We start from the raw sequence: 13,269 nt of genomic DNA on the forward strand, positions 1-13,269 counted from the left end.
TTAACTCATCAAATCTGCTTGTATTTACAGAAATAACAGTTTTCCTAACAGGAAGTGATCCCAATATTTGAGGTGCTAAACTACATTCAGAACAGTTCATGGCTATTTAATCAAACCTTCAATAAAGAGTTTCTGAAGCAGCCAAAGGCCTAACTCCAGCTTTCCCAGTGGCTCCCAAAAACGGTTTTATTCATTTCCCAACCTTACTTACAAGCCTTTAAAATACAAGGGCAATACCATTGTCTTTTTTATGAGATAGAAGAAAAGGCAAGAAGGATCAAAACAAGGACAGACAGGCTTCACGTGTCAAAAGCATAGGCTCCATATATTTCAGAGATCTTGAGAGCGGCCAGTTCTCACCTAGCTTTGTCAGAGCCTTCAGAAACCTCAGATGCTACTGAATCCAAGGTTACCATTATTTTTATCACTATTATTAGCTACCATTTATTGGTAGCTAATAATATGCCCTCAAAGGTAGTTATGATTATCTCCATTTTACAAATAAGAAAATGAACTCAAAGAATGAACATACGGCAGAATCATGACTCAAATCCATGCCTGTCTTCTCCAAAGTCTGTGTTCTTTCTACTGTGTCACTAGTAGGTATCAGAGCATTTCTAATTATGAGTGCCTTTCTCTGACTGGCTAAGGAGCAAACCCTCATTAAGTTTATCATTCAAATAGGGAGCTAAAGGTGTGTGGTGAGGTGGACGACTGAGAGGGAAGGAAAAAATTCTTGTACAAATAAGTTAGCTGTTTAAACACACAAGAAGAAAATCCCTTTTGAAAAAATGGTTATAAATACTTGCCTTGGAAGAAACATGTGAAAGCATCTTTCAAATGGAAGCCAACAGCTTACAAAAATGGCTACCATCTGAAAAGATGATTAATAGACTGACTTTTCACAACAAATAGGAATCTAAACTGGTAAACACATATCCTCCCTTAAGGGATTATGTATGTAATCTTAATAGTGGTTAGCACTCTGCCCTGTACAAACATTCACTCACATAAGCACTAATTGACATGAATAATCATTTAGTATTTCACTGTAATATATAACACTCAAACTTAATTTTTTGATAACTATATCATGTTAAAATACTTTAAAAAAGCAATTTCCATTTTGCTCACTGGGAGGCTTTCTGTTTACAAATAGAAAATATTCCAGCCAATAAATTAAGTCAGTGATACAGTTTAGATGTTTGTCCCCTCCAAATCTCATGTTGAAATGTGATTCCCAACGTTGAAGGTGGGGCCTGATGGGAGGTGACTGGATGATAGGGGCAGATCCCTTGTGAATGGTTTAGCACCATCCTAGGTGAGTCCTTGTTCCATTCACTCAAGATCTGATCGTTTAAAACTCTAGGACCTCTCCCCCACCCGCCTTGCTCCCGCTCTCGCCATGTTACATGCCTGCTCTTGCTTCACCATCTGCCATGATTGTTAAGCTTCCTGAGGCTCTCACCAGAAGCTGGGCAGATATTGGTGCCATGCTTATGCAGCCTGTAGAATCCTGAACCAATTAAACCTCTTTTCTTTAGAAATGACCCTACCTTGGGTGTTTCTTTACAGTGATGTAAGAATGGCCTAACATAGTCAGTTTCCTTTAAAAACACAAAGTTTTACAGTAAAGTATTACACTGTACTTTTATATTTAATCCAATAGAAAACAAAATGAAAACACTGTCATATAGTGTCATATTATAGATGTGGCTACCATGCAGATCAAAGCATATAATCTATTCTTGTCCATATATATCAATGTAGGCAACAACTACTAAGCAAAATACACATTGAGTTTGTTTCTTAACATTATAATGGGCTTAATACAATAAGCGCTGAATGATGATTTGTCACTTTAAAACCAGACAGAGGACTCAAGCAGTATCTAAACTGTACAGGCTAGGCTCAGGCATGACCAAACTCCTGGGATACCCTTGAAACACCCCCACTAAAGTCCAGATGGCCACAGCTGTGGATTGTGGAGCTGTGTAGGCGGTAACCCTAGATCAAGAAAGAAGAAATACTAAAGACATAAACCCTATGATCATCACACAGTTCAGGGGCCACATGAACCAAGAGATTCTGCAGAGTTTTAAGCCTTTAATGCATGTCAGCTTTGTGAGGATTTTTTTCTTAAAGGCAAGACACACTATGGGGCCCAGATGCTATGCTTAGCAGTGGAATCAGAGGCTTCCTTCAGTGGTGCAGCTACCTCCCTAATTCAAGACTGCTGGTAACACAAGGCACAGTGGTTTCTGTTCCTGAAAAAGCAGTTGCTAGGATGTCTCCCAATAGAATTGCTCCTCCCAAACAGAGAGGAAGCTCCCCCAGAGCTCTGCTCTAATGCCACAATTCCCCACACTCTAGAAAATGATGTCGACATCTAGTGCTTTGTTTCCACAGTTTTTTTCTAAGCTCAGCAAATAAACAGGGTGGTGCCATTATGGCCCAGAGTGTTTTACCTCTGTCAGAATTTTAGGTCACTTCCTAAAACAGTTGTATCAGAGGTAGTAAAACCAATGGTCTGTGCAATGAATTCAGCCCACAGATTTGCCTGGTTTGGCCGCCGCAGTGTTGTTTTGTTTTAAGTTGAGCTACATTTAAAACTGGGAGACTGGCCTGGTGCGGTGGCTCAAGCTTGTAATCCCAGCACTTTGGGAGGCCGAGATGGGCAGATCACGAGGTCAGGAGATCGAGACCATCCTGGCTAACACGGTGAAACCCCGTCTCTACTAAAAAAATACAAAACAAACTAGCTGGGCAAGGTGGCGGGCACCTGTAGTCCCAGCTACTCGGGAGGCTGAGGCAGGAGAATGGCGTGAACCCGGGAGGCGGAGCTTGCAGTGAGCTGATATCTGGCCACTGCACTCCAGCCTGGGCAACAGAGCGAGACTCTAGCTCAAAAAAAAAAAAAAAGCTGGGAGATTTCACATAAAAATTTACATATCTAGCTTTTCTCTGAAAAATCACGTGATCTAGCAACTGCAGGCAACAACTGGCTGAAGCTAAGGTACCACTCCCCTTTTAGAAAGGACAGTTTGCCTAGTTCCTATACTCCCTAGCTGGTCCCAAGCACTGCAGCCTGGCCTTGCTTCACCCATCTAGGTATCTCCTGGGTTTGTGACACCCAAAATGTGTTCTGCAGAAAGGTTTAAAGATACAACGGTAAGTATCGGTGTACTCTAGTGTGTCTCAACGGCATACTATTGATGCAATAATTTGGGGCACAAGAATTCCTTGTCATGCAAGACTATTCCAGGCAATGAAAGGTATTTAGCATCCTGGCCCCTCCCATAAAATCTCAGTAGCACCCCCAAGTGGCCTCTAGAGAGGCAATACTTTCTTGGGCTGACAGCCACTGCTAGCATATTAAGGTAATGAGGTGAGTAAGCACTTCCCAGGTTTGAAGAAAAGTTAGCCTTGTCTTGAGAGGAATTTTAGGATTGCAAAATAAAAGAATCATTAATTTTTCTGGTTGGTCTGGCCCAGTAATAATTGTTGAACAAAACACAGTATGTATATGAGTATAAAGCTTTCAAGCTTTCACTCATTTTTTTGCTGCTTTGGAGGTTTTGATTTTAGATCACATTTATTGAGCCGTATCTGTGTACCAAGTACTGTGCTAAGTGCTTTACCTCATTTAATCCCCAAAATACTTCCATGAGAGGTAATATTATCATCCACATTTTACAAATAAGTAAACTTGAAGTTCAGAGAGGGCAAATAAATTGCCTGTGGTTACACAGTCAGCCAGTAGCAAAACTAAGATACAAATTTAAGGTTATGCTCTTAACCATTATTCTTCCGTACTACTGGCTACCTGGTAAGACTCTGATGATGTCATAACTCTTAACAACAGTTTAAACCAAACCTTGCTTTTAAAACAGAAGTTTTTATACTAGAGTGTGAATTATTCAAGTTAAACAGTAATAAAAAGTGGCTGATATTGAGGCATAACAAATGATATTTAACTGGCAGAGATAAGAGTTCCATTTTTCAAGATTTTTAATGCATACATGTAAAGGTGCTAACCAAATAACAAGGGAGAGGAACACGATAGTTATTATTTCCCCTAAATTAAGCCTTCTAAATAATTTATGAAACAGTCATCCTATAGGATTTTTATTACAATAGAAACCATTTTGAAATAGTCACATATTCACTGCATCTATCTCATATTCTGTTATAGTCTCAAGAGATATACTATAAGACTGAAATATTTATATTAAAATAATCCTCAAAAACATTTTCAATTTAAATATGGCCTCCAGAAACAATATATTCATATTTAATTTAAACTTAACAGCCCCCACAAAGAATGTTTGTTAGCTGCCACATTAAACTTATACACAAGAATATTTATAAATATGCATAAATATATAGAGACTACATACGCAGAAATTTCAGCTGAGAGGACACAGAGGCAACAATACCCCAGGAGTAATGAGCACACCCAGAATCCAGATCTTGATTTCTAATTGCATTCTCTCTTTAATAAAGGGAACCAAGGCCCTGTGGAGAAATGGATGATTCTAAAACTGGGGCAGGGAATATATAGGATGAGCCTGGAGCATCTTGTAGTACCAGAAAGTAAGGAAGTACTAAAAAATCAAAATCCCATGATGATGAGGGCATGTCAAAATGACACAGGAGCCAACTGAAGGCGCTCCCAATGGTCAAAGCTGGAAAATTTTGAACACCAAAATAAAGTAGTATTGTATTATAACCCAACGTATAAAATAAATAGCCATGAGCCCATGCTGATATAAAGAAATGACTGAATAAATGAATGAATGATAAATAAATGAGGGTTGGGGGGAGCCTCCCACGCAGAAATCCCAAACAATTTACATAGATAATTCACCTCAAGGAGGTGGAGCATAACCTCCCACCTCTTCAGTGTGGACTGCACACAGTGACTGCTTTCCAAAGAGCACAATACAGGAAAGAGGTGTTTAAAAAAAAAAAAAAAGATTACAGTGAAGAAACCTAACACGTTCTCAGCCAGGTGATCAAGGTCAACATCAACAGTGATAAGTCACGTTGATAGTATGGACTGTTTGCATGGTGTGATGAGAATGAGAGAGTGGCACTTTATCTTTGTGGTCTTCCTCCTCAAAACCCATAACCCCATTCTACCCACGAGAAAACCATCTGACACATCCCAATTGAGTGATAGTCTACAAAATACCTCATCAGTACTCCTCAAAAACAAAAGTCTGAGAAACTGTCACAGCCCAGAGGAGTCTAAGGAGACATAACAACCAACTGTGATGGGGTTTCCTGGATGGAATCCTGAAAGAGAGAAAAACATGTTTAGTAAAAGTTAAGGAAATCTGAATAAAGTACAGACTTCAGTTAATAATAATGTTTCAATATTGGTTCACTAATTGTAACAAATGTACCATGTTAATGTAAGCTGTTAATAACAGGGGAAACGGAGTGCAGGGTATATGGGGACTCCCTGTACCATCTTCTCAATTTTTCTGTAAAACTAAAACTGTTCTAAAAAATATAGTTATTTAAAAATAGAAAAAAAATATACCTCAAGATGGTTTATCAACCCTGGCACAGAAATTTTATTCACATCTCCAGCTCTGAAAGCAACTTCTTTTCAGTAGTCTATAAAATCTGAGAAAACGAAAAGATGGTTATCTTTTTGCTAACTTCCCAACTCAATATGGAAAGTAACAAAAACTAGTAGACTTCTGGTGCCTCAAAGTAACAGCAGACAGGATGCTAGACCACACTTTCAGGGCAGGTTGGCTCTTTCCCAAGTATCCTTACAAGCTGAATCTTCTTTTCTTTAAATATCTTCTACAGCAAGTAAATTCTACATTATCTCACAGAAGACAGCAGAAGTTCAAAAAGAAAAACAAGTCCACTACTTATTTTCTTAAGTCAACACCTGGTTCTGACTTAGCATCCTGAGCCTCCATTCTATTTAGAAAAAAGAGGATTAAGCCCAGGCCTATGAAGCATGCATATAATTTTTTTTTTTTTTTTGAGACAGGCTAGAGTATAGTGGCAAACTCACGGCTCACTGCAGCCTCAACCTCCCAAGCTCAAGTGATCCTCCCATCTCAGCTGCCCAAGTAGCTGGGACTATAGGTGTACACCACCACACCTGGCTAATTTTTTTATTTTTTATAGAGACAGGGTTTCACCATATTGCCCACGCTGGTCTCAAACTCCTGGGCTCGAGCAATCCGCCCACCTGGGCCTCCCAAAGTGTTGGGATTACAAGTGTCAGCCACCATGCCCAGCCTATATGATTTTTAATTGCATAGCATACAGTGTGTATAACTTTTTGAAAAATGCTACCTCTATTATAAATCCTGTTTCTGGTCTGTGAAAAACTACATATATATATATATATATATATATAGAGAGAGAGAGAGAGAGAGAGAGAAATAGTAACCTTATTCACTTATTTTGACAGATGAGCACTCTCCCCATTTAGAGATTATCTGCATTCTCAGTAAACCTAGTAATTCAATGTTAATATTATCATTTTAGGGCATATATTGGATTTTATCAGAGCTATCATACACACAAGTTTCTAATTGAGCTCCTGAGTAAACTTCATTTTACAACCACAGTAGAGCTAAAATAACATACCCTGTTTATATCATATATTTAATTTAGCAGTTTACCAAACTTTCTTATTTTTTAATTTCTCAGTTACTTTGATTATTCAAAAAAAAAAAAAGAACTTCAAGTATGAGCAAGAAGCACTGTGCACTGACATGAATGCTGCTTCTACCATGTGTAATTTTTTTTCTACTTTCTGATACAACAATGCAAAATCCACCCCACATTTTTTTTTTTTTTTCCTTTGAGACGGAGTTTCGCTCTGTCGCCCAGGCTGGAGTGCAGTGGTACGATCTCGGCTCATTGCAACCTCCGCCTCCTGGGTTCAAGCGATTCTCCTGCCTCAGCCTCCCGAGTGGCTGGGATTACAGGCACCCTCCATCATGCCTGGCTAATTTTTGTATTTTTGTAGAGATGGGGTTTCACCATTTTGGCCAGGCTGGTCTTAAACTCCTGACCTCAGGTGATCTGCCCACCTTGGCCTCCCAAAGCACCGGGATTACAGGCGTGACCCACTGCGCCCGGCCTTTTGTTTGTTTTTTGCCATCCCACATTTATGTTAACCCCTTCCTACATGCCTATAAAGTTTTCTCCCTTTCGTAAATGCCTATAAAAGTCACTGTGTGTGGATTATCACTTTCAACATTTAGTATATTAACTTTTTAGTCTCCTCTAGGATTTTTCACTATAAATCTTGAGAACAAGAACCAAACATGCTCTTTTGTCTACAGTGCCTTATACACACTAAATATTCAATATAAATGAGAAAATATAGGCCTTGAAAATAACTGGAAATCTAATATGCTCTGGTTAAGGTGTTTTAAGGTCTTGGTTGCATCAATTCCTAAATGACGTTATTTTAAAAGAAAGACAGAATAACCTATTGGTGACATATGCCAGAGGCAGATCGTCTGCACATTTTATTACTTAAAGAGATTACTTAGAACAGTGTTTTTTAAATGGTGGGTTCTGACCTATTAATGAATTGTATAACAAATGTACTAGGTGATGACGATCAGGGGAAAAGAAAAAGAACAGAAAATATCGAAGTGTTTCACACACAGTAATGGCAAATACTAATTCAAAAAACTTGTTTCAGGTATGTGCATATGTACTAGATCACGATTAAAACGTATTTCTTACTGTGGGTTTGAGAAATAGTGACTTCAAATATGGTGATATATTTTAGGTTATATAAGGAAAAATATTACTACTTTCCTTGTTACCTTTTTCTGAATAGATGGAAGCTTTCTGATTAAGAAGCAAAGTGGAGGTACTGGAGAAACCCTCTAGATATGAAAGTTGAAATGACTTAACTCTTCACGTTATGAATTTCTGTGTGATTTCTCTCAAGTGCAGCCTAGATGTGTTCATGTAGCATCCTCACATACATATAGGAGGCTCCTGCCTTATAATATATTTAAAAGATTTTTTTAAAAAATGAATAATCAGTCTCATTAACCCTGAAATCCAAGATCACAACTATGGGAATTTCCTAGTGGAAGAGTTTGAAAGATTAACACAAATGCCATTTATAATCATTAACTAAACAATTTCTAATGCATTGCCCGTTCATTTAATACAATCTAAGCTTGGCGATACTGAAGACCCATGTCCTCGTAGTGAGAGAAACACACTGGCAGTTATAATAGGGTGGGGTGAGTTCCATAATTAGTAGTCAGAAAAAGAAACAATGAAGGTAGAACAAAGAGAAGGAGAGCTGAGGAAAGCTTCAGGGAAGAGATGACATTTAAGCTTGATTACAAAAAATAGGTTTTTTTGTTTAAAATAAAAACTATAGAATAATAAAGCTGGAAGAAACTCCACATCATCTAACCCAGTAGTTCCCAACCAGGGGTGACTTTGCTCTGCAAGGGACATTTGGCAACGTCTGAAGATATTTTTGGTTGTCATACTGAGGAAAGGTGCTATTGACATCTGACAGGCAGAGTCCAGAGATGCTGCTAAACATCCTACACTGCACAGGACAGCCCTTGACAACAGAAAATTATCCAGCCCAAGATGCCAATAGTGCCAAATCCGAGAAACCCTGAACTCAACCCAAATACAAACACTTCACACAAGAAGATAACTAAAGGCTGGAGGGATTTTAAAACTTGTTAAAAGCCAAGATTATTAAACAGGTGTCACAACATCTTGCCTAAGTACTTAATTCACAGCACATACCCATGTGTGTTATTATACTAGGAAACAGATGTTAAAAAAAGTGGGAACATTTTCATAAGGTAGAAAGATAAACTGTCTAGAAATCACAACTGATACTGTTATGTAGTCTTTCCTGATACAGATCTACCAATGGTTCAAAGCAAGAATTATGGTTACAATACCACTAACAAAATTATACCCTTATTTGTTCATAATACTGTATTTACCATCTGCTTAATTCAGTTATTCAACATGGATTTGAGAATAAGAAAGATTACAAAAACTAGGAATTTGGAAGATCTGTATATCCCACACACATCTTGTTATTTCTTGGGGCAGATCTTTCAATCTCCACCAGCTCTAATGCTGGGGATCTGGCACCTGAGTAGGATTAGCCCCTTTTATTCAAAATAAACTGCTAAATTACCCTTCTGTTTTCTGGTGAGGTTTCTAATAGCAAATGAATTGTCCAAAGAATTTGTAACTCCCGCTAGCAGTAGTAGTAGTACTAGCACTAGTAGTAGCAGTAGCAGCTGCTGCTCTTAGGGTCTTGACTTAGGGCCTAAATCTAAGCACATGAAATCACTTGGACATCTTTTGTCATCCTTGCTCTTAAATACACAAAGGACACGGAATATAAATGGAGGGGAGGGTGTAAACATGTTAACAGTAATATAGATTCAATTTCAAAAAAGAAATATACTCCTTACCTCCAATTTTCAACTGGTAAAAATTCAACTAAGATAATTCATCCAGTTTGACACAACACAATTCACGGTTAGAAACTTGAAGAAAAGGCTGAAGACAGTCTCCTAAAAAATAAAAGGCTAATGAGGTAAGATTCAAACTGTGAAAGCTTTAAATACAACAGTGTGAGCAAGTGATATAGTGTATGAATAAAAGGTCATGAAAAAGCAGGCAGCCATTTTACTACATGAAATTTCAGTGAATGAAATTTATGTTTAATTGACACTAAGAGATAGTTTTCCTGACTGTCTGAGCCACCCTGCTCCTCTCTCATCACCTCGAGTGCCTAAGGCAGAGCTTTACAACAGCAGAGGGGATGAACAAAGCTTTCCTGAGATTTTAGCTTCAGAGAAAGCTAGCAAGAAGAGCTTTAGCTGCATCCCTGGAAAACCATCAGGAGTCCCTGCAGCTTCCCAAGATGTACTAGTCATTAAAATTAAATGAATTTGATTGCAAAACTGTGCTGAGGCCCTTTTAGGGCCATAGGTCTTTAAAATTTAAAGGACTCCGTGGTGAGTCTGATTTAGTCTCTGGTAAAGTAAAGGAACTTTTTAAAATTCCCATACCCCAAGTAAGCACCACACTCGCACTGCAAGCCCACAACAATGACCAGAGTATACAATCTTTTCTTCTGTTTTGTTGTTTGTTTGTTTTTCCCTGTTACCTTACCTCTTCTCAATAGGATTAGAACTGTTCACTCAGGATTAGAAGGCCTTCCCCATGACCCAACCCACAAAAATCACTAATCTAACATTCAGGAATAGCTTTAACTTCTTCAAGTTATCAAGTTTTCATAAACCTTAGTAAAATAATAGAGTTATACATTTAACAACTCAATAAATGACTACATATTTCAGGTTAATCAAATAGCTCTTGTGAATGAGAAAACAGTTTGTCCATATATAAATATTTCAGCTAATAATAGCAGAAGTGACCAAATTGAACAATCACAATTTTGCAACCTTTAATTACATAACTAAATTCATGCACTGGTAATCAATGGATGGTAAAAGCATTAGGTAAAAGGTTGGGCTTCACAAAGGGATCAAGCTGTCACCACTTGAACCCTCTGATGAACCTTCACAACACTTAAGGTGAAATGACCAGACAATATATGCCTCCAGGTGTAATGTAATATGAAGTGACCACAAGCACTCTTGCCCACCCCTCCAAGAAAATATATTCTGAACCTAATTAAGTACATAGATCTAATTTCCAGTCCATATGAAATAAGAGGATAAAGAAACAAGTTAAGCAATACTTCACCAGAATGGGATAGTCTGAGGATGAAAAAAAGCAGACAGGATTGTTATAAATTATAAGAGAATTAAGAGACTTAAGGGGCATAACCAAATACAATGAGTAGATCCTGTTGCAAAGAAACCAACTATAAAAAAAGAATTTTTTTTAGACGATTAGGGAAATTTAAGGATGGGCTAAGTACAGGTGGCCCTTGACTGGCACAGGTTTGAAGTATGTGGGTCTACTTATATGTGGATTTTTTTCAATAAAAAAAAGTTACATCAAGTGTGCCTGTCTCTCCTTCCACCTCCTCCCCTTTTTCTGCCTCTGCCATGCCTGAGACAGCAAGACCAACCCCTCCTTTTCTTCCACCTCCTCAGCCTCTTCAACATAAAAATGACAACGATGAAGACCTTTATGATGATCTACTTCCACTTAATGAGTAGGAAATATATTTTTCTATGATTTTTAACATTTTCTTTTCTCTAGCTTACTTTATTGTAAGAATACAATAATATATGTAACATACAAAACATGTGTTAATTGTTTATATTACTGATAAGGCTTCTGTTCAACACTAGGCTAGTAGTAGTTAAGTTTTGGGGGAGTCAAAAGAAGCTCACGCTGGTAATCCTAGCACTTTGGGAAGGCAAGGCGGGAGGATCCCTTGATCCCAGGAGTTCAAGACTGGCCTGGGCAACATGAGGAGACCGTATCTCCACAAAACAATATAAAAAAGTAGTCAGGTGTGGTGGTGCATGCTCATGGTCCCAGCTATTCAGGAGGCTGAGGTGGAAGGATCACTTGAGCCCAGGGGATTGAGGCTGCAGTGAGCCATGATCATGCCACTGCACTCCAGCCTGGGGGACAAAGTGAGACCCTATCTCAAAACAACAACAACAACAACAACAACAACAAAAGTGCAGGTGGATTTTTGACTCTGCAGGCAGTCAGCACTCCTAATTTTGGCTTTGTTCATGGGTCAACTGTATTGTATATGCTATTAAGAATTCTTATTAGGTGTGCTGTATAAGATAATAACATTGTAGCTATATAAGAAAATGTATTGTTTTAGATATATTAAATTATTGAGGAGTGAAATTATGTCTTGGCTATGCCTTAAATTCTTGGAAAAAAGAGGAGTAAGGAGATGAAACTAGTATGGTAAAACGTACATAACTGTAGCATCAGAGGTTCATTGGACTTTTCATTTGTGTACATTTAGAAATGTTCAAATAAAACGTTCAAATGTCAAGTACCTACAAATGAACAAGGGTATTTGACATTCACAGGCCTAACGTAAGATAATTGTTCAAGGCTATCATTATAAGTGAGTAGCAAGGATGTTGCGGGATGCTGAAAACAATGATTTGAAAATGAGATATGAGGGGGATTCAGAAGCAGAATCACCACTAGAAGTATAAGAGCACTGACTCTATTGCTGGGAAAGAAGTACAAGGCAGATAAGCTTTTTGCCCTTCTTAAGATTCAGAAGGATAAGGCAAACACAACTGGCTAGGATTTCATCAAGAGTGACTGGAGAAGCAACAAAGGAAGCCTTGAGTGCCAAGAAAGACGGCAAATGAACTGGAAAGCAAAGACGCATCTCTTTTAGAACTGGAAAAATTGAGGCATGTCTAAAAAGAGATAAAGGGACTGTATGTGTAGGGATGAGAAAGGACTAGTGACACAGCAAGCTTTCTAACAGGGCAGAGAGGTTGGTAAATTTCAGAGCTGGTGGTACCATGTTCTAGAAATGGGGTGGGAGGCGGTGAGGATGAGATATGAAGGAGTAATCTCCTAATTGTCTCAATCTTCAGGACATGAGTCATGGGGTCAGGATATTATATGACTTACAGAAAGAAGAAAGCATAACATGATAAAACTGGGAAGTCAGTGAACATCTGCAGGCAAGAGTTACCTGGCCATTATAGCTGAAACACAATGTTGTAATAGTAACAGACAAAGAACATATGCCATTCACCAGGTGTGGGACTACAGACAAGTTACTTAACCTCTTGGGCCCTGTTTCCTAATCCTTTGCTTAATATCACACCTAACTATCACATACTTACCTCACAAGGCTGCTGTGGGTTATTAATTTACATAGAAGGAAAAAAGTTAGTAAAACACAATGTTCATTGATTAGGTTGTTTGAGTGTTCTCATATGGCAGAAATCTAAGAATCTCAGCAGAACTGCCTTTTTTTTTTCCTATTTCACAAGGCAGATACATATTATACCAACATACAGGTATGCTAAGACAGAAGTTGTGACTGCAAAAGTGTAACTAGAAAAGTATTCTCTTCCATGACAGGAAAAAACTTTAGTTGGTATTATGCATGCTAATTTCAATAGCAATTAAGAGGGATTTCATATTTTGAGCCATTCCAGACATAGCTGAAATTTAAATAAACCTGTCCATTGTCAAGGTCTAGCAACTGACCAAGGTTGAAGAAACTTAAAATATTGTTGAGTGTTTAGTAAACAATTTACTTATATTTACGCACATACA

General features: G+C 38.2%; 1 protein-coding gene across 1 annotated transcript in view; it reads right to left on the reverse strand.

Moving 5' to 3' along the window:
- TAB3 (TGF-beta activated kinase 1/MAP3K7 binding protein 3) overlaps window positions 1–13,269 on the reverse strand; it is a 61,686-nt gene that overhangs the window by 34,723 nt on the left and 13,694 nt on the right. The window contains exons 2-4 of the mRNA XM_011970695.1: window positions 9,477–9,578; window positions 5,552–5,637; window positions 5,198–5,301 (exon numbers count right to left, since the gene is read on the reverse strand). The gene's annotated coding sequence lies outside the window, so the exon portion shown is untranslated. The remainder of the gene's footprint in view (window positions 1–5,197; window positions 5,302–5,551; window positions 5,638–9,476; window positions 9,579–13,269) is intronic.

The sequence above is a fragment of the Mandrillus leucophaeus genome, unplaced genomic scaffold, assembly GCF_000951045.1.
Source record: "Mandrillus leucophaeus isolate KB7577 unplaced genomic scaffold, Mleu.le_1.0 Scaffold964, whole genome shotgun sequence".
Lineage (NCBI taxonomy): Eukaryota > Metazoa > Chordata > Mammalia > Primates > Cercopithecidae > Mandrillus > Mandrillus leucophaeus.